The sequence below is a fragment of the Pelmatolapia mariae genome, linkage group LG23 (assembly GCF_036321145.2).
Source record: "Pelmatolapia mariae isolate MD_Pm_ZW linkage group LG23, Pm_UMD_F_2, whole genome shotgun sequence".
In the NCBI taxonomy this organism is placed as follows: domain Eukaryota; kingdom Metazoa; phylum Chordata; class Actinopteri; order Cichliformes; family Cichlidae; genus Pelmatolapia; species Pelmatolapia mariae.
In genome coordinates, this window is record NC_086246.1 from 38,824,798 (window position 1) to 38,850,919 (window position 26,122).

At 38.9% G+C, this 26,122-nt stretch overlaps 2 long non-coding RNA genes across 2 annotated transcripts; both read left to right on the plus strand.

The window, feature by feature from the left end:
- The first annotated feature begins 5,029 nt into the window (after window positions 1–5,029).
- LOC134620921 (uncharacterized) lies at window positions 5,030–5,758 on the plus strand. Its single transcript, XR_010092160.1, has 5 exons — window positions 5,030–5,193; window positions 5,291–5,341; window positions 5,430–5,474; window positions 5,559–5,623; window positions 5,700–5,758. It is a non-coding gene; the product is annotated as an uncharacterized LOC134620921 (long non-coding RNA).
- Window positions 5,759–12,149: 6,391 nt separating this feature from the next.
- LOC134620920 (uncharacterized) lies at window positions 12,150–13,345 on the plus strand. The gene is made up of 2 exons (XR_010092159.1): window positions 12,150–12,451; window positions 12,981–13,345. It is a non-coding gene; the product is annotated as an uncharacterized LOC134620920 (long non-coding RNA).
- Window positions 13,346–26,122: the final 12,777 nt, after the last annotated feature.

The window sequence follows — 26,122 nt, forward strand, 5'->3', positions numbered from 1 at the left end:
AAAACCAACCTGATCACCATTGATGATATCTGGTAATATTTGATCCAAGCGAAAGGCCAAAACCTTTGTCAAAATTTTGCAATCGACGCCTAAAAGGCTTACTGGCCGATAATTTGATGGGTCCGATAGATCCCTATCCTTTTTAGGAATAATGGAGATTAGTGCCTCATTAAATGTACTCGGTAAGGAGCCTATTTCTAGTGCCTCAAGATAAACTTTATGCAAGACTGGAGCTAAAATATCAATATAATTCTTATAATACTCAATTGGGAAGCCATCCAAGCCTGGCGATTTTCCATTTTTCATTGATGAGATCGCAGCTCTGACCTCTTCTTCAGTTATAGGTGCATCCAGTCTTGTTTTCTGTTCCTCAGAAAGAGTAGGTAATTGTAGACCTGAAAAAAAAAGTCTTCACCTCCCCCTCATTAACTGCACCAGCAGAAGTATACAAATCTTGATAGAAAGATTTGAAAATTGAGTTTATTTGATTTGATGAGGTTACCACTTGGCTGTCTTTCTTAATCATAGATATATTATTTAAATTATCTTGCTTCTTCAATTGCCTTGCCAATAATCTACCATTCTTTTCGCCACCTTCATAAAATGTTGTTTTAAGCCTAAATAAGGCATATTCTGCCTTTTTGTTATAAATGTCATTCAGCTGGTATTTTAATTTACATATAGTCTGGTATTTATAATTTGAGTAATGTCTTGCTAAATCCTTCTCCAATTCTCGTATTTCTTTATCTAAGGTTTTTTCCCGTTCTAAGTCACTTTTCTTAACTTTTGTTGCATATGCAATTATCTTTCCTCTTATATATACTTTAGACGCTTCCCAAACTGTGGCTACTTTATCTGTGGAACCTATATTGATTTCGAAGAAAATTTTAAGATCCTTTGTTAACTCCTCACTAAAACCTTTGTTCTGCAACAACATCGTGTTAAGCCTCCAGCGACCCCTCTTTGTTCTATCTGTGTTTAAATCAATTTGCAACTCTACTGTGGCATGATCACTAATGGCAATGACACCAATCTCACAGTCTACAACTGAATCGACCAAAGACTTTGATATTAAGACTAAATCTATCCTTGAATATGTTTTATGACAATTGGAGTAAAATGTATATTCCCTTGAACTAGGATTAACTAACCTCCAAATGTCTACTAGGCAAAGATCCTCTGTCAGTAAATGAACAGCTTCTCTGTCCCTGGGTGTAGACCTACCCCTGGGTTTGCTCTTATCAATTATCCCATCCATCACCTGGTTGAAATCTCCGGCCAGTACTACCTGCCCCTCATGATCCCCTATTATCTTATTAATTCTGTGAAAAAAATCTGGCTCTTCTTTATTAGGTGCATAAATATTACACAAAACTGTTCGAACCCCATTGATTAAGGCTTCCAAGCATATAATGCGCCCTTCTTTATCATTATATTTTTTCAGCAACACAAAGCTTAGTTTTTTATTAATAAGGATCAAAACACCATTTCGTTTACTTGAATATGAACTATGAAAAACGGAGCCCACCCAGTCTCGTTTTAACTTTTTTGCCTCTTCTTCCCCAGCAATGTGGGATTCCTGAATAAACGCTATATCTGTGTTTTTAGATTTTAAGTATGTTAGAACCTTCCTCCTTTTAATTGGGTCCCCACATCCTTTTATGTTCCACGATATTATTTTAGTATACCTGTTCATCGCTTTCTAATAGAAATAGGATAAGGACACACCTTGTGCGCTTTACAACACAACACAAATATATACATAGGTACTCAGTATTACAAAACCCATATGGTCCTATCATACTAGCTGTCTTGAAAAAAAGAAAAAAAAAAGAAAAAAACAAAACAAACCTGAACAAAATAAACACCTTTATCTAAGCGCCCCCTCCCTCCCCCAATCCTAACACTAAACAGTCCTTGGTCCGTGAGACACGCTAATCATCCGACAGCAGCACAGCCACAGCAACCCCATTATGCCCATTGTTTATTTGTTACCTCATTTTAAAGTTCACACACACTTCTCCGATCTGTTACATTATGTCCCGCACTCCTCTAAGTCGACTCCTGCAGAAACTTCTCGGCCTCCTTCCCGTCTTTGAATGCTTTCTTTTGACCGTTCCACGTAAAAATAAGCGTTGCAGGATACACCAGCCTATGCTTCACTTGTAGCTCTCAGAGACGCTTCTTCACCGGGTTGAATGCCTTCCTCTTCTCCGCCAGCTCTCTTGTAACATCTTCAAAGAAGGAAAGCTTGGCGCCTTGCCAGTCGACTCCACGCTTCTCTCTGGCCACCCGTAGTACTTTCTCCCTAGCAGATGAACGTAAAAAGCGGACATGTATCGCCCTGGGAGGCTCGTTAGATTCCGGCATTGGTACAGGAGAACGATGCGCACGTTCAATTTCAAATTCACTTCCAGAAAGCTCAAGTGCTTTGGCCAGAATCTCCGTCACATATTTGTCCACGTTCCCGGGTTCCTCCACACCTTCTTTGAGTCCAATAATCCGTACATTGTTTCTCCTACTACGGTTTTCAAGGTCCTCCACTCGTGACCACGTCTCCAACTTTTTCTGGAATTTGTCCACTTTTGCCTCGGTAAGCACGCTGGCATCTTCCATGACTGATATACGTTGTTCCGCCTCTCCTAACCTCACTTTTATATCTTCCATGGAATCTTTTAGTTCTTTAGTCGCTTCTTTAATAGTGGTGACATCTTTTGCTACGACCTGAAGAGTAGCATTCATTTTCTTAATTTCCTCAAAAATGTCCTTTTTGCTCTCGCTCCCCATATATTCCTCCACTGCTGCTACAGAGGAGGCATCAGATGCAGGTGTATTTTCCGGTGACTCCAGAGCAAGGCTAATGCTAGCTTGCTTCTTCCTCGTGGTAGCTCCCTTAAAAAAGTTTGCTTTGTTATTACCTGCCATTTTCCGAGCACGATAACTCTTGAAAAACTTCAAAGTCGACAAAGGGGTGTCCAATTTATAACTACAACTGGAGTGTATATTTCCAAAGTTAGAACATTAATCAACAGGCTTTAGGAGCGCCTCTAGTGTGCGGCCATCTTCCTCGGCGGTCCCACGTGACACCTCCCACATACTACACAATCTTGTATGTTAGCAGTACCGGTGCTTCACTTTTTAATAAACTAAAAGACAGAAATTAATTATAAGATCGGTGGTGTTATTTATTTATATTATGGTACTTATCATTTGTGATATTTATGACTGTGTGCATACTTTATTAGGAGAGGTGAGATCTAAATGTTGCCAGACAAGGGAAAATCTTCTCTTCCTTGCTGGTTCCATCGAAGAAATGTTCACGTATGTAACTGGGACGTAATCCAATTCCACAACACAATGTGATGGGGGAATCAGCTGTGTTTTGCTGCCAAATTTATTTCGAACCTGGTGCGAACCGGCGAGCCAGTTGAGAAGGGTCTGGCTGCAGCCACTGTGGAGCTCCACAGTAACCGGAAACACTTGACCTCCACAGTAGCCGGAAGCACGTGAAACACGCATGGATACCGTGGAATTCTTGCAAGTGGATCGCAAAGGTTGGGACAGAGTCTTTATTAAATAAATTTGCCGTTAGTAATTTCATAATTCCAGGAATCGTCTAGTTTTCTTACAATGATCATGTTGCCACTTTTTTGCGTTACAACAACATTCGTTCTTATTTTAATTTTTTTTTCATCGTGCTCCATGGTAGAGAAACACACAGATATGCTTTTTCCTGGGCCTGGTTTAAGTAAGAGAGCTGGATTAAATATCAAAAAAAAACACATTTTGCATTAGAATATGATTTATTGTTGGCGTCAGAGATGCAAAATAATGAATACTTCAATACTGTACTTAAGTAGAATTTTCTGGTATCTTTACTTTACTGCTGTACTTTTTTGTGCCTACTGTATACTTCTTTATACTTCTACTTCTCACATTTTAGCACGCGTATCTGTACTTTGTGATCCGTACATTTGTAAATCAGCCCTCCGCACGCGTGCTTTGGACGCAAGATTACTTCAAAATTTTGTACATAAATTATATTTTAGACCCTGTACTTCTTACTTCCACTTGACTACAAAGTCGAGTCAATGCTTATACTTTTATTTGATTATTTTTAAACAGAGGTATCTAAACTGTAGTAAGGAACGTGTGTACTTTTGACACCTTTGGTTAGCGTCAACACTATAAATTTCGTCACAAACAGATTTATGTATTTATCAATACTTCTATTCATTATTCTATTCTGTACAGTTTTTTTACTGCCCAGATTTTAGTTAGCCCCTGTTCAATTGACTGTTATATGTCAATAGAAACATATCTCTAAAATTAAAGTGTCTTGTAAAATATTTGGTTTTTTTTTCAAGAATTTGCTTCCCAAATCTATTACATGCCAACTGTAAATTGTCATTTCTGCAAAAACCTTAACTTAAATGTGTATATGGTGTTTATCTGTTTTTCTCTCTGTTTTAGATGCACATATCAATCTGGAATTCGGGTTTAAAGCCAGAATTGCAGCAATGCAACACGTGTTGCAGAGGACTCTTTCACTGCCCTCTGTGCCCCACTTTCAGCCCTACTGCCAGGGCAAAGATTGAGGAGTATCTAAGTGTGCATATAAAAAAATGCTTTGCATTTCAACGGTATGTTTGTATTAAATATACTTTATAGTTATAAATATGCACTTTTTTAAGCACTACTGCAGTATCTTTGTTGAATTAAAAGTTGCTGTTGACATTGTACAGTTCAGTGCATTCATCTGCAACAAAAATAGTGTTTTTATAAAATATATTTTTATTTGCTTTTCACCACTTTTCTTGACATAACTTTTGTGATCCACACCATTTTGCTTTCATTATTGAGGTTGGCTTGGATGTGTTTGTTAACATGTACAATCTGATTGTTAGATAAATTGCATTCTATACAACTACATTTAAATTACATGTAGTTGTTGTTGTTTGTTTGTTTTTATCTCTTACAGATAAAATGATATGCCGGTGCAGGCTGCCTTGTAGGACAACAGGTCATGTTCCTAAGGCCTGTAGTTACAGTTGGTGTTATTAGCAATAAACATTTCACACCCATCATGATGATGTCTGTTAACTTGTGAATGTAACTGTCTTGAAAAAAAGGAATCTTGCAGTGAAGATCATTCCCGGGCAGTGGTCAGAAAAAAAGAGTTTTGACTTGAAGGTATGTGCTAGTTTAAGTATATGGTGAATAATATGAATTACGCTAGTCTTTTTTTAAGGGATTTTATTAACGAGCCTTTATTTTCAATGTAATACAGGGTTTTCCAAGCCAAGACTATGGAGTTGACTGTGGGATCTTCATGCTGATGGTAATTTTTCTCTTCTCTTCTTGAGATTCATACAGAAGCTAATTTAAGCTTCTAAAAAAATGACATTTTTATTTTTTCTTCCAAATAGTCTGCTCTGTACGTGGCACTGGATGCACCATTTGACTATACTATAGTAAGTATTCTATTTACTTTCACAGCAATGGAGTCTTGAATCTTTTGAAAGTTGTTAAATATGTTTCATATTAATATTTTACAGTCAGACATGCCCTACTTGCGTAAATGGTGGTGCTTGCTGTTGATGGAGAACTTTGATCTCAGGAGGTATTTATATTTTGACTTCTGTTCCATGTTGTGTCAAAGTTTGCACACCTTAATAATATCAAAATTTTCTGTTAAGCTCTGGCAAGCTATTTGCACACTGGAGAGAGGAAGCCAAAGCTGTGCTTGAAGGACAACCATTTTCAGACTGAAAAAGCGCAAGTTCCAGGAAGTCAGTCAGGTCAGTATTCACTTTAAACAGTAGTGTAATTACATGGTTAGTGACATTTGAATAACTGTTAAAAAACTGTTCTGCAACAGAGAAATAGCTATGTTTTTATCCCCATTTGCCTGACACAGGAGCCAGCAGTTGTTGAAGATCTGCATCCTGCTGTGCAGTGGGTTGTCCAAAATAAGGCACTTTTCCGTGGACATGTAACAATGCCAAAATATCTGTCCTTAAATCAAGGGGACCAGCAGAGGGTCTTAAGAGACATGTCAGAGGAAGAAGACACTGGAGCAAGGGACTTGTTCCTCTTTGTTTTTCAGTTTGCAGAGGACATGGAGCTCTTTTTGAAAGCATGTGCTGATGAGCAGGGACTAAGGGTCAGTGCTATGTTTGACATGTAATGGACAAATGAAGGCACTGGCTGTGTTTCTTTGTTTGTTTGTTTAATATGTCGTTGTTGTTGTTGTTGTTTTTTGTTTTGTTTTGCATAGTACAAAATTCCAATTAAACTTATTTCAAAATGTTGTTCACTTGATTCTTTGTCCATACTTATAATAAAGGATTACAGTGTAACAGCATTAAATGTAAATGTAACAGTATTTTTTTATACTTGTAATTTCAAAATAAAAAGCTTATTGTTGATATTAACAGTAAAGAATTGTAATCAATAATATTTTTATACATTTTAAACATTAACGCTCTGGGATCTATCCTGGCCATTTGTGGCCACTTCACTTATTCTTTTTTTTTTTTTTTTTTTTGACTACTGCACTGCAGTGGACCAAAAGAATGACTCAGGTTTGATCTTAAGGATCTAATAGTTGTGTGTGTTGTGCATGACATTGCCACACAAATATGTATTTGCGAGATAGAGTCGAATAAATTATGACGCATCAAATATTACACAGGCTGCAGTGAATTTCTGTTGATACAGACTATTGAGCTTTGAGTTTCCCAGTCAAACTTAGCTTTGAAGCACATGCTAAAAACACTTTTACTCTTGTACATTTCATAACAAGACACCATAGCCAAAATATATATTAATAAAAAATTCAAAGCTGCAGCACATACAGCAACAAACACTGTTAGTAAATGTGTCCTGGAGTTTATGCAGGTGCAGAAAGTGCTGCTGCTGTAAGTAAGCCTAACAGCTTCCAGATCACTTATTTTTCTGGAAAGATGGTAGGAAGGGCATTACTGCTCATTTCTACAATCTCCCAGATCTTGGAATACAATGCCTTTGTCCCATGAAACCACTTCACAGTACTAGGAGTCCACTAAAACCTATAAAGAGAGTGATCCTGGAAGAAATGGGGCACACACTAGTGACCTCAACAATTGCAAGACAGCCTTGTCCCCGATGCTCAGATGGGAAAAAAAGGAAGTTTCATGAAAACATTAGGACTTTATCACCGTTTTATCTGAAAAGTTAATGGTAATATATAATCTAACTGGCTATGAAGAGTAAAAAATTTAGATACAATTTTGATTTTGATGAAAAGGACTGGTGCTATTTTAAAGAGTCACGTCGGTAAAAGTAGATAAATGTTTTAAGAAATATACATTTTATAGCATTTTGTGAACATACACAAAAAGTGGCCATTTTTGGCAACAAACAAGCTAGAGAGTTATATATTTTTTACTCTCCTTGAACAAAAATAACAGTGCATAATAATCAGTGTTGATGTTAATCAATTAGATGTCCCAGACTCTACTATTAATAATACAGCAGTCCCTCGTTTATCGCAGGAGTTATGTTCTAAAAATACCCCGCGGTTGGCGAAATCCATAAAGTAGCCAACTTTATTTTTTACAATTATTATAGATGTTAAGACTGCAAAACCCCTCACTACATGCTTTATATCTCTTATGTTTCTGGACGCTACATCCAGATGAACAGATTCAACTTTTGGAGATTCAACTTTTGGAGATGACTTTCCTGGATGATTGAGAATGCATCAAGACGTTACATGCTTTATACAGTTTTCTCAGACAGGCATGAACATTTTCACACTTTTCTCTTTTGTTCAAACACTCTTAGAGTTCAAACCTTCGTAGAAACATAAGTCCAGTATTATGCAATGAAACCAAAAGGTGCCTTTGGCGGTGCAAAACGTATCGTCGGCATTGTTGTGTTTGTTTGGGAGAAAACTTAGAAACATACAGTACAGCACTTCAGGGTTACACTGCTAGCGATCGAAGATTTATGTAAATTCGACAAGCTAAACGCATTCTGTACTGTACAGCAGCGCTCCCCAACCTTTTTTGCACCATGAACCACTTTAATGTCAGACAATATTTTCAGGGACCGACCTTTAAGGTGTCGCGGATAAATACAACAAAAGACTAAAAAAGAAACTGTGGTATTTTGTAAATATAATAATAAACGTGAATTGAGCTGTGCGCCAACAACAATGACAGTGACATCCTCCTCTCTGCTTCTTAATGCACTCTGGTCGCTATGGTAACGCGTAAATAGTTCTTTCAAAATAAGACACACAACTACAACCATACATTTCACACCGGAGCCTCAACTCTCGCGGAACGGTACCAAAGGACTCACGGACCGGTCCGTTGGCCTATTATGGACCGCTCCTGTACAGGAGACACTGGACTAGATTGATTGACAATGGTCTACAGCTATCAGAACGCACAACACGATGTGCTGTAAGAAAATAAAATTCAGCGAAACAGCGAGTGTCGCGGAAGGTGCGCCACGTTATAGCAAGGGACCACTGTACACTTTTGGCCATGAACAATTTAGGGGATGGTGATTTTTTTTGAACAAACCCAGAGTGTTAAAAAAACCCCCACTTAGAACCATTTTTATTTCTCAGCAGCATCAATAGTAACAAAAACGCAATTTAGTTTTCGCTGTCAAAGTCGATTTAACTGAAGTTACGTGTTTCCGGTTACTGTGGAGGTCACGTGTTTCCGGTTAGTGTGGAGGTCACGTGTATCCGGTTACTGTGGAGCTCCCCAGTAGCTGTGTCCGAAAACATCGGTTGCATCCTCTGGAGGCCACATTTGAAAGCCGATTACGTCACAGCCAGGCGACGAAGGCTGTCCCAATTCATTGACTCCTTCAAATGCGGCCGACAAATGCGTCCTTCATTTCCCCGAATTTGAAGGATGGGTCGGGTGTGTCCTTCGTGGCCCACCATATCCCAGAATTCATAGTGACATTGCCACACAAATATGCCCAGCCAAATTTCAGCTGCCAACAATGGTGGCCGCTACTAAGTTTTAAAATTAGTCTTATTAATCTTTCTGGGTCACAAAATAAACTTTTAACATATTTTCAGGCGAGGAAGTAGCTGTGTAAATTACAGATATCTGTTTGGTTTATCAAGACATCGTATATTTGCAAAAGTGTGCCGACGTTTTCGGAGACGTCTGTTACCCACCCGCTTGATAGCAAGCCGGGGGGTTCAATGGTCACTCCAGCCGGCGAGAGCAGCGGACTCCCGGCTTCATCGTTTTCAGACCCCCGCTCTTTCGCTACTCAGGTTAAACATGATATATAAGTCACTCGGATAACTTAAAAATGTAATTGTTTGCCTTTTTTTGGTGTTTTATTTGTTCCGGAGTAAATCGGTTTGGCTGAGCTCAAAGTTATTAGATTGTTAGATTAAATAAAACTTTATTAATCCATCGGGTGAGTTCCTCCGGGATTTTCACACAGCTGAATAAACGTTAAACAGAAAACTGATTAAACAGAAGTGTGAGACGGTCGAGAATTTACGCCAGTGTCCTGTTATATTTTAGATAGCAAGGAGCAGACGGCCAAGTTTGTTAAACTCCACCGAGACAGCGGTGATGCTGATCTGAAGGCTAGACCGTCCCATTTCACAGCCTCGCACTTCCGGCCTTCTCGGTCTTTGAAGGACCTGGCCCACGTAGACTGCGAAGGCCGGGTCCTCCGAAGGATGCAGCCGACGTTTTGGGACACAGCTAGTGGCTGCAGCCAGGTGCTCTTGAGGCAGTTCCTGAATCAGTCACGTGGTACGGACTGCCCGCGAGGCCTCGAACATCACTGCATACGTAATCAAAGCAAGCCTCGATACGCGCTCCATAAAAACTAGCCCGAATTTACCCGACACACGCTTCAAAGCTTCGACACACAGGACACATCACTAGTCCCTTTAATAATTTACACATGGCTTGCCCCGCAAACCGTGACACATATAAATGCAGCACTTTTCATATTTGACAATATATCTTGAAAGCACAAGACAAATCACAATTAAATTGTTTTTAATTTAGGTCTTTCTTTTTATTTTGTTTTATTTTTCAGTTGTTGGTTTTATGGTGATGCGATGCTATATTACATATTTTTAAGATTCAGTTGAATTTAAGAATTTTAATATAGCATCAAACAGTCTCCTCAAGTTGCTTTATACTGTAAGATAAAGACCCTACAGTAGCAGCAAAAAAAACCCTGATAAATTATTAATCCCTTATGAGCAAGCACTGGGCGACAGTGGGGAGGAAAAACTACCTTTAACAGGGAGAAACCTCCGGCAGAACCAGGCTCAGGAAGGGATGGCCATCTGCCGCGGCCGGTGGTGGGTGAGGGTAAAGATAATATGAGGAGACAAGATGAAGAATATTACTTTACATCATATTTTTATATTGAAACAACATAATTTACAGTGTAAATTATTATAATTTACACATTTTACAGTATAAGAATAATAATATGTGCTTGACAGGAACAAACACTTTCAATTTAATTGTCTCATGTTTAAATTTCATTGCAGCCTGTTGCTTGTTACAATGTTTCTGCCTAATATTTAACTGAATGGTCTGTGTAGATCTAAATCATCAATGGTAGGCTTCTTCAGTTCCAAAGGAGCCTCTTGCAATAAGAGGTGAAACATCCTGATCTTCTTCTCTATTCTTTTTTATGGGGGCTTCAGAAATGACTCCATCGATTAAAGAGCCAGTATGATGTTTAATTTGCTTATTTAACCCTGGAGAACCCATGGGGTCAAATTTGACCCCATGGTTTCCCTAGAAAACCAATGGGGTCGGCCCTGACCCCATGGGTTCTCCAGGGTTAAAATTTCCAGTTAGTTTTTAAGAATGTTTTCAGTCGATGTAACGATTTCCCTACATTACAGAAACCTTATTGTCTGCTGCTGCAGCAAAACAGTCGCCTTACAGATGCGAAAAACTGACATATGGGACTTGGTTTCTTGGGTAGTTTGGCTGCTTCCTCTATGAAACTTACAACAATTTTGTTGTCGATGAGTGGGAGATTTAATCTCATCCTTAGCAACACTGTTTCTGCATTTTTCCACTTTTTACAAAGGGATTTGAAAATCATGTTGCAGAGGTTGTCGCACTCCATTAAAAGAATTTCATCAAATCGATCTTCAATTTCAGCCCAGATTTTGTTGGTAAGCCTCTTGTAAATGGCCTCAACTTCTTCCTCACTGATGACTTTACCTGATTTTTTTACCACTCGCTTAACCAGGGCTTCCATACAGATTTCCAACGCAAATCTGTATTTTTTTCTATTATCTTTCTTTTCTGTTGGAGTTCCAGGTTCATCGGTTTCTGTTGTTACATTTTCTTTAGGCTCTGAAATAAAAGCTGGTACACTGATTTGAGCTTCCATGTCAACTGTCTTGGAATGCTGTATGCAGCATAGACAGGGGCAAAACAGTCGGCCTATAGCCCGACATATACGACTTGGTCCCTTGGACAGTCTGACTGCTTCCGCTATGAAAACTTGACCAATTATGTGGTCTACAGCTGACTGATTTAATTGCATGAATAGCAGAACTACTTCTGCACTTTTCCACTTTTTGCAGAGGGATTTGAAAATCATCTTGTGGAGTTTTTGGATGTTGTTTAAGGGAATTTCATCAAATTTATCCTCGACTTCAGCCCAGATTTTATTGGTAAGCCTCTTGTAGATGGCTTCAATTTCTTCCCCACTGATGACTTTGCCTGATTTTATTACCGTTCGATTAACCAGTTTTTCCATTAACACTTGCAACCAAAATCTGTATTTTGTTTTGTTTCTTTCTATGTTTCTGTGCTCGTGGGTGCTTCTTTGTTTGTGTCTTATTATGTACGTTGTTTCAATGTTGATATTGCAAATACAAGTACAATTATTACAGCACTCAATACGCATTCTTTTTGAATATGTGTTTCTTTGCTTAAAATTTCTCTCTATATCTATAGCTTTGAAAATCGTTTAGTGATATAGAGAGAGGGGGTCTATTTAAGAACTCTGTCCTTTCATGTTCAAACCCTTTGATCTTAACTCCGCCCATTGAACAAAAACGTGTTGCTTAGCAACCGCTGACGCGCATGTGGCAAATGCGTTCGGGCCAATGACTGCATAAAGGATGGATGACGCCACAGCACTTCCTCTCATTGTGCAAAAAAAAAAAAAAATCCCGCTTGTGGAGGCTGTCATGTTGCATTGTGTGACCCAGAATCTGTGCAGTACGCTCCCGGCCACACATCCGCTGGACGTAACCTCATTAAGTGCTATCTGGTCATCCATCTGAGAGGCTCTGAGAGGAGGGACAGCGTTTACGTTACGAAAACACGACCGAGTGTTTTAACCTGACAGCCTGAGGTGTTCTTCAGTAAACTGCACTAGCTGACAGAAGGACCCGAGGCCCCGCTGCTCTTTTTCGGTAAGTTAAACGTGTTTGTAAACTAATCCGTAACTACCGTTCTTAGCTAGGTCGTGAGCCCTAGCTAGCTAAAATGAGCACTCGGCTGTCAGGGTTCGTTTAGCTAATCTGTGCAGGTGAATGAATTTACCCCGAATAAAGAAATCAAGAGAAACGCCCCGGGCTGCTCAGTCACTAATTACCGTTACTGTACTTTTATTACAAGTGTTATACTGTAAAAGCAACAGGCTGCACTCTGCTTCAGCTCCTGTGCAGAGCTGAATATTAAATATGTGCAAACAACATGTTTTCAGTCTCTTGCCACATCTGTAAAGACAGTAACATCTTTTTTAAAAGCTTGTACTTCAGTAACTCCTCATTAATCAGGAACTATGGATTAAAGTACTGTAGTGTACTGTAATACTGAAAAAATGTAAGAGAAGAACTTCAGATCCTGAGTGTGTGAGGACAGAAGAATTAGCTTTATTTCAATTTTGAGGGATAAAATTTATATCTGAGTTTGATGGTTCTGTTCTCTTTGTGATTACAGGAGCTGCCCTCAGATTCAGACCTCAGCCCCATCGAGTGACAGCAGACAGATCAGCCAACATGTTCACATGTTAACTGCAAAATGAACTGGTGAAAACAGTACAAAGGTTAAAGTACCACACGTGCTGTAGTGAAAGCTGCAGCTGTTTTATTGATAAAGTTAAAGACAAAAAACAAAAGGATTAATCACTCATGTAACTGTGTCACTATATATCAGCATTAACAGGACCTCAGTTTGGTGTTTCACAAAGCTGCTGATCTCAGACCTGCACAGCTTCTGTTTTAAACACTTGATGCACTCAGCTGCATGAAGAGCACATGAGATTTTCTGTAACACAATTAAATAAAACCTGAAGGTCAAAGGTCGTCACTTGTATGTTGAACTACAAACTTGTCATCTGGAATTCTTTCACAGTTTTTTGCACATAGTGTGTTATTTACCATAAAGTGATTCAGTTATTCATACCAGAGTAACCAGAGAGGATCATATATTTTTAAATATATAAATTTCTACAGGACTGAATATAATATCTTTATGTAGAAGTCTGGAGCCTCTGGGGAGTATTGGTGTTAGGTTTTGTATTGTTGATTGTCATTTATGCTTAGAAATATCTACTCATATATGCTTAGAGTTTTATAATTAGTTGTAGATTAATAGAAGTTTGATCCTCAGTAGTCTGCAGACACACGTTGTGTGCATTCCAGAGCACTCTGGCTTTCACACCCACATCCTGGGAGCATGGGAGAGGTCATACCTTGTCTTATTGTTTTATGGTAGGATAAACGTATCTATGTCTGTTTTAGGCTAAGTGCATTTTGTTTAGATGAACTGCTGGACTTCCAGGCCAGTAGGTTTAGGAAGTCATTAATGGATTCTCACACACACACACACACACACACTATGTAAGATGTTATATGTTGATGAACCTATGCATATTCATGTAACCACAATAAAAGGAGTGCTATGGGGAACCTGGCTGAGAGTCTGACGGTGGTCAAGTGGGTGGAACGACACTTGGCTCCAGACAGGCCTCCTCATGCATGAGTAACACAAAGACGTTGCCTACTTGTGTCTTGTTCATTGCTGTGTAGCGAATTGTCCTGAACGTTCCAGCGAATAGGTTTATGCTACAAACCTATCAATTGGAGTATTTATAACATTACACAAACCAAAGGTCTCCATCACAGTGTTCATGAAATGCTGGGTTTATCCATCTCCTGGGGTGGGCCTACGGAGGAGTGCTGAAGATTCCCCTGTGAGGGAGCTGCTGGTGAAGATCATGAGTCCTGCTTGATCAATGCGATGATCAACAGAACATCTGGCACAGGACAGCTGCGGTGAAAGAAAGGGAAGAAGTTTCTCCAGGAAACCCAGCTTAGTCCTCATGGTCTCCCTCACTAGTTTCTCTCCAGGGTGAATGTAGCAGTTGCTATAATATGGACTCTATTATTAAATGAAAAGAACAAATTAGACTACACTACTGAAACCTTCTGCTGCTGTTTTTAAAGTTTCCATGTTACCAGGCTGTAGAGGGCTCTGAAGATTTAAACAGTTTTAGATCCATTACAGTCACAGTCTTATGTTAAAATCTCAAAGGACAGCATTACATTTTTGATATTAACAGTAACTCTGGGCCTCTGTGGGGTGTGCAGATGATCTCATCGCTGTCTGAAAATGGATAAAAAAAACATAAGAAGTGCTGAATCCTTCAATAATACAGACTATTAGAGTAACAGGTGTGTAGCATCGCTAACTAGCTAGCAACAAGCCTCCAACACAGTGCGTATGCTAGCGGCTAATCTAGCAAACGAATTAACAACAGAGTGATTTTAGAACTATAAGATGATAAGCTGTCTTTTTTTTATAACAGCGACATGTTTGTATTTACCTTAATTAAACGAGTCGTCAGTCGCCGTAAACCAGCAAAAAAACTGAGCAGCCGGGCTACGGAAAAAGTGTAGGGGGGCGTGTTTGCGGTCATGTCCAGCGGGTGTGTGGGCGGGAGCGTGACACAGTCGCTCCACCTCAAGTCACTACTGGAGGAGGCGGTGTCGCGTCGTCCATCTTTTCTACAGTCAATGGGTGTAATGCGTTACTGTAATTAAATTACTTTTCCACTGAAAATGTAGAGTAACTGATTACTGTTCATTTTTAGGTATTTTAATTACAGTTACTTACAATGTACTTGCGTTACATTGTAAAATAATTAAACTCGCTGAATATCATTATTTAATTTCATTAATTTATCTTCTAAAGGTAAAAGTAAACTCTGCCGCTTTAACATGGCTGTAGTGCAGGTGCACGTCATTTCGCGCCAGTTTGCTGCATAGTCGTATTCGAAAGTGGAAGATGTCGGACTCGGCTGAAGCGAGTGACTGTTTTATGACATGGACATATTCTCTTCACTTTTCTGAAACAAGCAGACAAGAACATTACAGTAATATGTAAGCTATGTCCTGGGGAGAAAAAACTATCGGCCGCTGTTAATAGCGTGAGTAATCTACTGAAGCGCCTGACACGAGAGCATAGACGAACACTTCTGAGTGATCCTTGTTCATCATCCATGGATAACGCCGCGGCAACTCCTGCTAAGCAGGCAAAACTTGATTTTACTTCAGCAGCACAGACGGTGCTTAAAAAGGAGAGCTTAAAAAAATGATTGCAGGCAACATTGTGGAAGAGATGCTACCGCTGCGTACTGTAGAGTCTCCGTCTTTAAAAAATTAAAAAAATAATTATTTAAAGAGTTTAATTTCTATTGTTTGTACACTCAAGGTTTATAGGGATTTTAAGAAGTATTTAGTTAAATTACTTATTGAGTAATTAAGTTACTTTTCAGACACAGTAATTAGATAAGTATTTTAAATACAATATTGATTAAGTAATTAGTAATTAATTACTTTTTTAAAGTAACTTACCCAACACTGGTCTTAAGTATTTTTTTAAGTTACACAAGAATTTCATAATTTTTAGAGCAGGTACATCTGTTCTTACTCAATACTTGCATACAGGAATCAATCCTGTTACTTAAATTACTTTATTGTAATAGAAATATAATGTATTTTTAAATTATGTGAATGGTAAATGGCCTGTATTTTTATAGCGCTTTACTTAGTCCCTGAGGACCCCAAAGCGCTTTATACCACATTCAGTCATTCACCCATTCACACACTGGTGATGGCAAGCTACATTGTAGCCACAGATGCCCTGGGCGCACTGAAAGAGGTGAGGCTGCCGGACACTGGCGCCACCGGGCCCTCTGACCACCACCAGTAGGCAACGGGTGAAGTGTCTTGCCCAAGGACACAGTCACGATCACCCCTACGATCATGACTTATATACATTTTTATTTTTAGGAAGATTGTTTTCTGGGGCGTTTCTCGTGGCTTCATAGTGTAGAGTTGACACATTTGTGTCTGCTCCCTGGTTTGAGACCTGGATAAGACAGGAACATCAGCTTACTGGTAAACTAGGTGATGCTTACTAATGGCATTTGTCATTTGTCATGTCACATAAATTTAGCACCGACTAAAGCAGTTAGTCTGCCTAGCTGAAAGATTTCTTTGTTAACATGATACAAAAGACACAATAAAGAGCAAGAGAAATGAAACGAACAACAACAACAAAAATAGTATGGCCTCTGTTGCTATAAGTCATCATGTCCATATAACACACCAGAAACCTTTCCATAAAAGGATCATTTTTATATTCTTACTTTCTCAATGACTTGCCTACACACACTTTCCTCTGATGTTGTACTCTAACTTGGTGACTGTCTGGAAATGTGTCACTCGACCTTGCAGCAATCATTTGTGTGTAGATTTACTTTCTTGGTAACAAAGAGTAACTAAACACTTCTAATTTATAGGGAGTGGAAGAAATGGTTTGTCCATAACATATTTGTTTGTGACTACGGGCTTAGAAAAAACAAACAAAAATAAAACTCCCTGTGTGGATTAACAACCACAGTTTGACTAGAAGACTGCTTTAAAGATGTGCATTCATGAACATGTGTGGCTTTTTTTGTATCCAAGATGAGTATGCACCTGTCAAATCCTAAAAATGAACACAAATTAAATTTAAAAGTCAGCTTCTTGTGCAGCGCTGCTCTCCACACTCCTGCTACAAACGGATCCCTCCCTCAGAGTCCTCTTCTGATGCATGCTGGTGAAACGCAGTGTTAAAGGGATCAGCAACCTTTAACACCCAAAGAGCCATTTGGACCTGGTTTCTAAGGAAAAGAAAACACTGGGAGCCACAAATACTTCCCAGAAGTTCCCAGAACCTAAATTATGCAAACTTGTTGCCTCAAACAAACTAAGTAAAGCTTACTTAAGATAACTATGTTAAGACAACTTATTCATTGCAAGTATACAGTACTAAGAATAACTTGATGTTTCTGACTTTATCATCCTAGAAATTTCTAGTACAACACTTATATTAATATAACACTGTGTGCAAGCATGATTTAAGAATAATTAACAACACTTCTTGTAATGGTGTTAAAATCAGCCCAACTTTTATTTTCAAATGCAAAAAGGTATATCAGCCAACATACTGGACACCGTTCTGCTGAACAATAGACAATTATATTGCCATCATTGTTATAATCTTACAATGAAACAAAGTCTCAGATTTAGTTATTCTGAAACTAAGTTTAGGCTTTCAACAACTTTGTTTTGCAAGTTACATTGACTGTCATGGATTTAGGTGATCCAAGTGCAGAAGAAAGTCTTTAACTTCCCTTAAGTACAGTGACAGTGGATGTAGGTTGGAGATACATTAATTATATAATCAAAAGAAAATATATTTATTGTGTAGCCACAAGTGCAGTCTTTAGATTAAACAACACCTTTGTTTTGCATTCAAACACAGAAGCTTTGTATATTGTAATATTTTAAGGATGACTTGTTTCCAGTCCAGGCATTATTGCCTGAATGACTATCATGGATTTAGGTGATCCAAGTGCAGAAGAAAGTCTTTAACTTCCCTTAAGTACAGTGGCAGTGGATGTGGGTTGGAGATGCAATGAGCTTGAACCTGCAGTGACCATTTTCACTGACCACACCATCTGTGACAGAGGACGCATCTCTCCTAGTGTCCTGCAAGCAAGCAATCAGATATTTTAGATCACCATCTTATTTGCTTTCTTAAGACATTGTTTTCTGCATTTGCTATAAAACAAGCCCCGATTTCGACAATCCCAGGCTTCCTCCCCACCGGAGAGGTGACATTCAATGTCCCACCTGTCAGTGTGGATAGCCCTGACCACCACCCAACAATAATGTCGGGAAAGCTTATTTTTTTTAAAAGGGGCTATTTAATAATGACCAGTAACCTTTCATTCTTATGATCTGCAGAATAATTTAGGCACAAAACAAATTTCAATGTTCAAAAACTTGCAGACTTCACTATATACATCGTGGACTCTCTAAACTAAGTTTGTAGCATATGATCTTTCAAGAAGTATTTTTAGAGAAAATCAGGCCTTTAGCTACAGTTTGTGAGACAACACTAAACCGCACACAGTCAAAGGACTGCAATGATTCCTCAAAAGTAGCTGCCATTGTGAAAATGAGTGTGTAAATTAAGAAATCTATAAGGCATGTAAGAAGACAGTGAGTCATAGCTTCTAAAAACCAGTTTAAGCCTCAAAATGCAGACAGCCCACATTGATTTAAAAACCCTGCCACCGTGGCTTTTACGTGGTTGATTTCTTATCTGAAACAGTAATATTTCAGTGACTGCTGCTTATATCACAGATTAATACACTCTACAGATCCCTGCTGGGAGAATCATTAGCTCTGCCAGCAAAGACGTTTGGTGGATTTTATGTTTGGTTTTGTGAGGAAGCAAAGCTGTGTGTCTGTGTGTGTGTCTGTGTAAAAATGTGTTAAACCTTAATCAAAAGGTTATTCTTAAATACACTAGTGCCTTTGTAACAATGCAGGGCGGTGAGCATGGGAGTAGTTGGAGGCTGCATGTCCCACTGGACACTGGATTAATTAAAATAGCTGTTTATTTTATTTCTAAACTTCACTATTTCATTAATTATTTCATGGTTTCTTTGCATCCCAAGTTTATTTCATCTGTAGTACTTACCCATCGGCATATGTTCCCTGTGTTTGCTTACATTAAAATACCAGTACTGATGAGCAGAGCATATAAATGCAGCACTTTTTATATTTGACAATATATTTTGAAAGCACAAGACAAATCACAAACTGTTTTAATTTAGGTCTTTCTTTTTCTTTTGTTCTATTTTTCAGTAGTTGATTTTATGGTGATGTGATGCTATAATCCTTATTTTTAAGATTCAGTTGAATTTTAATATAGCATCAAACAGTCTCCTCAAGTTGCTTTATACTGTAAGATAAAGACCCTACAGTAGCAGCAAAAAGAACCCTGATAAATTATTAATCCCTTATGAGCAAGCACTGGGCGACAGTGGAGAGGAAAAACTACCTTTAACAGGAAGAAACCTCCGGCAGAACCAGGCTCAGGAAATGATGGCCATCTGCCGCGGCCGGTGGTGGGTGAGGGTAAAGATAATATGAAGAGACAAGATGAAGAATATTTCTAAGTCTAATTAAAGTCCAAATAAATGGTTTTTTAAAAGAATATACATCAGATGTTAATGCTGAGGCCAGACTAGATTGCTTTAGGATTTGAAAAAAAATCAAGATGACAATTTAGTCATCACTACTGCCTTTAAATGGCAGTTGCATGGCTTCTTTTAAGCTTTTAACACTGCTGAAAAATAAACTGGCAAGTTTGGCTTTCTTGGAGACGCCAAGATTAATAGTTAGGCACTTCAGAAAAGTGTCGTCAAAAGAGGAATCTTCTGATATCAGTACAGAGAAGAAATGGTCCGGAGATCCAAACTCCTTGATAAGGTCTTTAGCTGTGGCCTTGGTTATTTTAAACATCTTATTTTTAAGAATTTCCAGGGATTTAGGGCATCTCACTTCAGAATGGACCAACTCTGTCAGATAGTTGATAGCGGTATCTGTTTTTTTTAGATCCAGAAGCTTTTTGGTATTCCTGTGGGTTTTTCCATAGATTATCATTAATAGCATACGACTAAAATCTTTGGCAATTTCCCTAGCATCTGGGGACACTAACGTTTCTGACAGTTCTTCCTCTAAGTTTTCAGAGGTTGGCGGCTGACTTTGACCCTCTGTGGGTTGAATGTGAGAGACTGATGCCTGCTCATTGCCTGTTTTTGAAACTAGGTCCAGTTCTGCTGCACTCAAAGAGAAGACTGCTTGATTTGTGAGATCAGTAACCGCACTTGACTGTGATGTAGACAGTCTATCGCTTGTTTCACTGGCATCTGAGCCAATCATATCTTCTTCCTCCGATGGGGTCAGCACTCTTACTACATCTTCCACGGCACCAGAAATGTTGTCATTTGTAATCGTTTGGGCTAAAGTTTCATTCTCCAACCAGAAAAGAATATGTGTAAGAACCTTTCTACTGAATCTTCTATGAGCATGTAGAGCGCCTCAGAAGATGAGGGTACCTTACAGTCGTGCTGTCAAGTATTAGAGATCTCAGACTCTGAGAGATCTTTATCCATTTGCATTGTGGGGGCTAGATATGTTGACTGGACATGGTTGTACACTTTATCTGTCAGCTCCGTTGAAAACATTTTGATTTCCTTACTTGTCAGATCAAGGTGTTCTGCCTGGGTTAATTTACTAAACAGTTTATTCATAACTGGCATGACTGTCCTAAATTTGAGTGGAGAAGACCTTTTAACTGTGGTTTCTAAGGTTGATGATTTTCTGGGAACTTCTGGGATTGAACCTGAGCGATTTAAGTGTAACCTTTCGCTGGAGTCAGCTCTCTCACTCTCAGGGGAGTTTGCCTGTTCTCTCTGAAAGGTGAAAAACCTTTTGCTTTTCTTCACCTGATATTTCAGCTCACTGTTCATTTTTTCAAATTCTTTTTTGGCAAACCTGGAGAAGTGTTGTTTTGCTTCATCTGGTTTTGTAATTGGGGCACATGATACAAAAACGTCTTTCACCCTTTCAATAATTATGTTCACTTTAAAAGCAGGCTTGGGTGAGCTACACTTATCACTTAATGTAATATCTTCCGCATCAGGATACTGAATGTTAGAAATTATCGCATTTACAATGTCAGCTGCCACTTTTTCCGCATCATCTTTAACATGTAATGCATTCAGTAATGTATATTATCATTCAGTAATGTATATACCTTTACATATTGTACATATATTTATTACTTTTTAGATTAGCCATTTTTATATTTTGCTTGTTTTACATTATTGTATTTTGCACAACTCTGTTGCTTGTGAAGCTCGCACACAAGAATTTCAATCACATGTACTGTACCAGTGTACCTGCACATGTGATGTGACAATAAAAGTGATTTGATTTTGATTTGATTTGATGTAAATAATGCAGATTGCTGAGCATTGTGTCGTCAACATTAGCTGCACTGATTTCAACTGGAGTACTGGGAGCATGGACACTTTGAGCTTTCTCCTCAGCTTCTGCAGATTTATCACTTTCTTTTTCCTTCGTGGGTTGCAGTTCTATGTGACAGTCCTTGTCATCTTTACTTCTCTCTGTGTCTGTACTCCATCTCATGAGAGCCATACTTACTTCTTTAATTGTTCCCATCTCAGAGAGTTTGGATTCAAGGCTCTTATCACTTGAACTAAAGGAGCTGGGTAAAGTCCCCTTCTGCATGTTCCTCTTGTTGAGCTTTACTGCATATCTCTTTATACACGAGAAAGCATGAGAAACCATGCATCTCAGTTTTTTTATGTTTGTTATTTTTCCGCTGACATAAACAGAATCAGGGTTTTCTGGGACTAGAACCCGACCCGAGTTGACTTTACTTGAGATCTCCTCCTCAACTCTTTCTGTCAGTTTCACAGATTCCTCACATTCCTCGTGGGTGACATTAAGAGCAGCAGCAATGCTGATTGAGAGAGAGTCTCCCAATATGGGGCTTATTTTTTCCACGGCAATGCTAATGTGTGTCTGGGATGATACATCTGTCAATTGGTCCTGAACTGCTAGAAGTGAAGTTTTTATGATGCTTGCACTAACTGACTGTATAACATCAGTAATCATATCGGCCAGTGCTGCTTGGACATTGGAGTCACAGACCCCATTTTCTATCATGCGCCACTGTAATCCAGAGAGACTATTGAAACAGCTGCTGATAGCAGGTAAAATATCCTCTGAAGTAATGTGGATATGGGTTCTAACATTGGATACTGACATTGCAAATGATTTAGTTTCACTACGATTACTTTGAAAATCCATTTTCTCTGAGCTTTCAGAATGCGAAGATCGCGGTCTGTACATCTAACATACGACAACTAAAAATGCAGAATACAAGATTCAGACTATAGTTGTTTGACTCCGATTTATGACCTCGGATCGAAGGCACGTACTCCAAGATCAAAGCAACAAGGCACTGGCTTGTGTGACGTCATGCTGTGAGCCTTCACGTACATGCATGTGCACACAAGTGAGCGATCTCACGGGTGAAAACACACACACACACAAAAAAAACGCTTTGAAATATGGAGGACCACAAGAGCCATGCGCATCGAAATAAAGATTTCTGTGCTTAAATAATGAATTGTAGAATAAATTCTGCATTTGTAAATTCATTTTTGAATTCCAATTTAATAAACTGCATTTCAAAATCCTTTTTCCAATTGCACTTTAATAAACTGCATTTCAAAATCCTTTTTCCAATTGCACTTTAATAAACTGCATTTCAAAATCCATTTCCCTTTCCTGTTTGCTCAGGGATTAACTTCTGGATTAGCTGCTGGATTAGCTGTTGGATTAACAACAGCTAAGATCAATTAGTAAGTCAAAGGAAAATTTATTATGTCAGAATATATTACTTTAAGACTTCAAATGTGACATTTACTATGATGTTTTTTAAAGAGTTTATGGGGGAAACCCCGGGCAGTTCATTTCTGTACATTTTGTCAGTGGAGTGAATCAATTTTCTGTAAACAAAGATAAAAATCTTAAGCTAATAGAAAATGTAAATGTCTTCAGCCTTACAGGGTGAAGCTAGTGGCCTTCTGGTGTCTGAAGGGTTAGCTGTCGGTATAGTTTCTTTCCATGATACTATAACAAACCAGATATAGCTAATGTCTATAGAAGCTCGCAATAATGTAAAACAAATCCTTTGGCATTGATAACTGTGGAAGTTAAACAAAAATGAAAACACAGAACTCAAAACACACGTTAAAAATATATCAGTTAAGCTCGACTATGACTTCAGTGTCACACATACTGCTGCTGTCAAGTGAGCTGTAGCGTCAACCTTCCAAGAAACAACATAGTTACTGACATCCATATATTTTATTTTATTCTAATCAAATAATTGCTTTAAAACTGTCTCATTTGTATTCATAACACATTTAAGTTCTTGAAGTATAAAATCATTGAAGTGATGATGCTAGAACTTCTGAATGTCTAGATCTTTAGTAAAGAACCTTTATTGTTAAAAAGTACACAGGAAGAAAGGTGAGCTCATTAGCTCGCTCCAATACTCCAGACTTTAGTGTCACACTGAGTGAATTAAGCTAAAAATCTTTCATAAAACAAACAATTATTGTATATATAATAGACAATAAGAAACTCACTGTATAGTGTCATAGTTCACCTTTAGAAAATAGAAAACATTTTCATGCAAAAAATATATACCTGAACTTTGAATAAAGTCTTGTAACACCACATACCAAAAATATACTTTAAAAAGCTGTCTCTGATAAACCTGCGTGATTCCGCTCACGCCAATAAAAGAAACCTGCATGGGACCAGATCTACTGCTTCCTGGTGCAAACACCCAAACTACAGTGGAGAATGGACTTAAAATCCTGCAGCTTCCTCTTGAAGTGCACATGCTTACGTTTAGTGCATGTGCACATTGCTACTTTACTCGAGGTTTGTGCTATCAAAGCAAAGTTTTAAAGAAAGAGCATCATTCATGCCAGCGACCAGGTATGATTATTGGTACCAGCAGTGGCGGTCCTAGCCTGTTTGGCGCCCCGGGCGAACACGCCCTCTAACCCCCCCCCCCCCCCCCCCCCCCCACACACACACACACACATATATGACCCTATATATGAAGAGAGAGAGAGTATGCATAGTATGCAAACGGCTACCAAACAGACATCATAATTCAAATCACTTTTTATTGTCACGTCACATGTGCAGGTACACTGGTACAGTACATGAGAGTGAAATTCTTGTGTGCGAGCTTCACAAGCAACAGAGTTGTGCAAAAATACAATAACGTAAAAAAAGCAAAATATAAGAATGGCTAAATCTGAAAGTAATAAATATATGTACAATATATAAGAGTATATGCATTACTGGATGTGTATACTAAATATGTTTCTCTTCGTGTGTGTGTGTGTGTGTGTGTGTGTGTGTGTATGTGAGTGTGTATATACATATTTTACAAATGAAATAGAGTAAACAATAAAATAAGATATATAAAATATACAGAGGTCGGTAGTTGACATGTGCAAAACAGTGGCATTAATGTACAGTATGGAGTGCATAATGTTGAAGTTCCAGTAGTGAGGGTGAGGTGTCTATGACGTGTTCAGCAGTCTGATGGCCTGGTGGAAAAAGCTGTCATACAATGAGAACAGGACAAATCAACAACTGACACTGACTAATTAATATTATATTACTGTATATATTGTTGGGAGTTTAGTCTCTTACTGTTACTATTTTTACCATTTCTTCTTGGAGGAACTGTAACCCACATAATTTCCTTAGGGATTAAGAAAGTGTTCTGATTCTTAATGTTTTAGGATACATGACCTGCCATTATCCAATGACACATCTGCTTACCTGTATCTTTTGCTGGTTTCTCCTTCTACGAGCCATAATTAAATGTATTGAATTTTAATGATCACTGGGTTTTCATTTGTTTGGTTGCTATGGTGATGTGTAACGGGAGTCACGTGGGTGCTAGCGGTGACATTAAGAGGGCGTTGTCAGTCTGTCTTTCACTGGTTTGATTTTGACAGAGAGGAGGGCTGGGTAGCCGTAGTTTTTGTTGACCGCAGCACAACGAGTTTCCCCTTGTTGCATTAGAGCTGTGATGTTTTAAGAGTTTGAATCGCGAGCCGATCACATTGCTCTGTAAACTTTTCAAGCATTTTAATAAACAAGCAAGCAATTCCACCTCTCCCATTATTGCGTACAGTTGACAGGGCGTCAGGCAAATAGGCAGGCTCCATCCCCGGCCTCTAGCGACTGTGGAAGTCGCTACACTCCTCTTCTTTTCTCTTTTTTTTAAACTTTAAACTTTAAACGTTGTGTGAGACTTTAAATCAACAAAATATAAAATATACATTTTAAATTGTTATTGATCCCTTTACCCCTGGTCCTAAAGTGTATATTTATTTTCTTACTCTTCTTATATTTATTGTTTGTTTACTTGCACTGCTGTAACTGGAGCCTCGTCGTCTCGTCTCTCTATATACTGGACTGTATGTAGCAGAGATGACAATAAAGTTTACTTTACTTCAGCAGCGAGCAGGCGCACCGAGGGCTCTCGCGCTCACTTTTCGCATATAGAATTTCGAAAAAACATCGGTGCAAATTATAAGTCTGTATCACAATGTCTGCTGTTTTCGTGTTGTTGGTTTGTTTTTATTTTGTTTTATTTTGCAAGTTGGTTATTAGACGCTGCTCCAGCCACCCAGAGAATCCCCCGCCGCCCCGCCCTCTCCTCCCTGTGCCGCAAGCAGCAGGCGCACCTCGCAAACGGAGGGCGCCCTTACTCCCAGCAAATGGGCGATAGAAAACCGATCGGTGCCTATGCCATTCCCAATATGCGCTGGCATGATGTCGGGGCAGCATGAGTACGAGCATTTTTTTTTTTTTTTGCCGATGCCCGTGATGCCGCCCCGGGCAACCGCCCGTGTCGCCCGTATCTAAAACCGCTACTGGGTACCAGGGGGTCTTGTTGTGGGCAGTTGTGAAGCACTGAGGAAAATACTGTGTGTCTGATGGGGTGTTTTTATATAGGTGGGCTTGGTTTCAGTTGGCCTTTGACCTGCAGAGATAAAGAGCAGGTTGTAAAGAAAAAGGGAGAAACTATAGAGG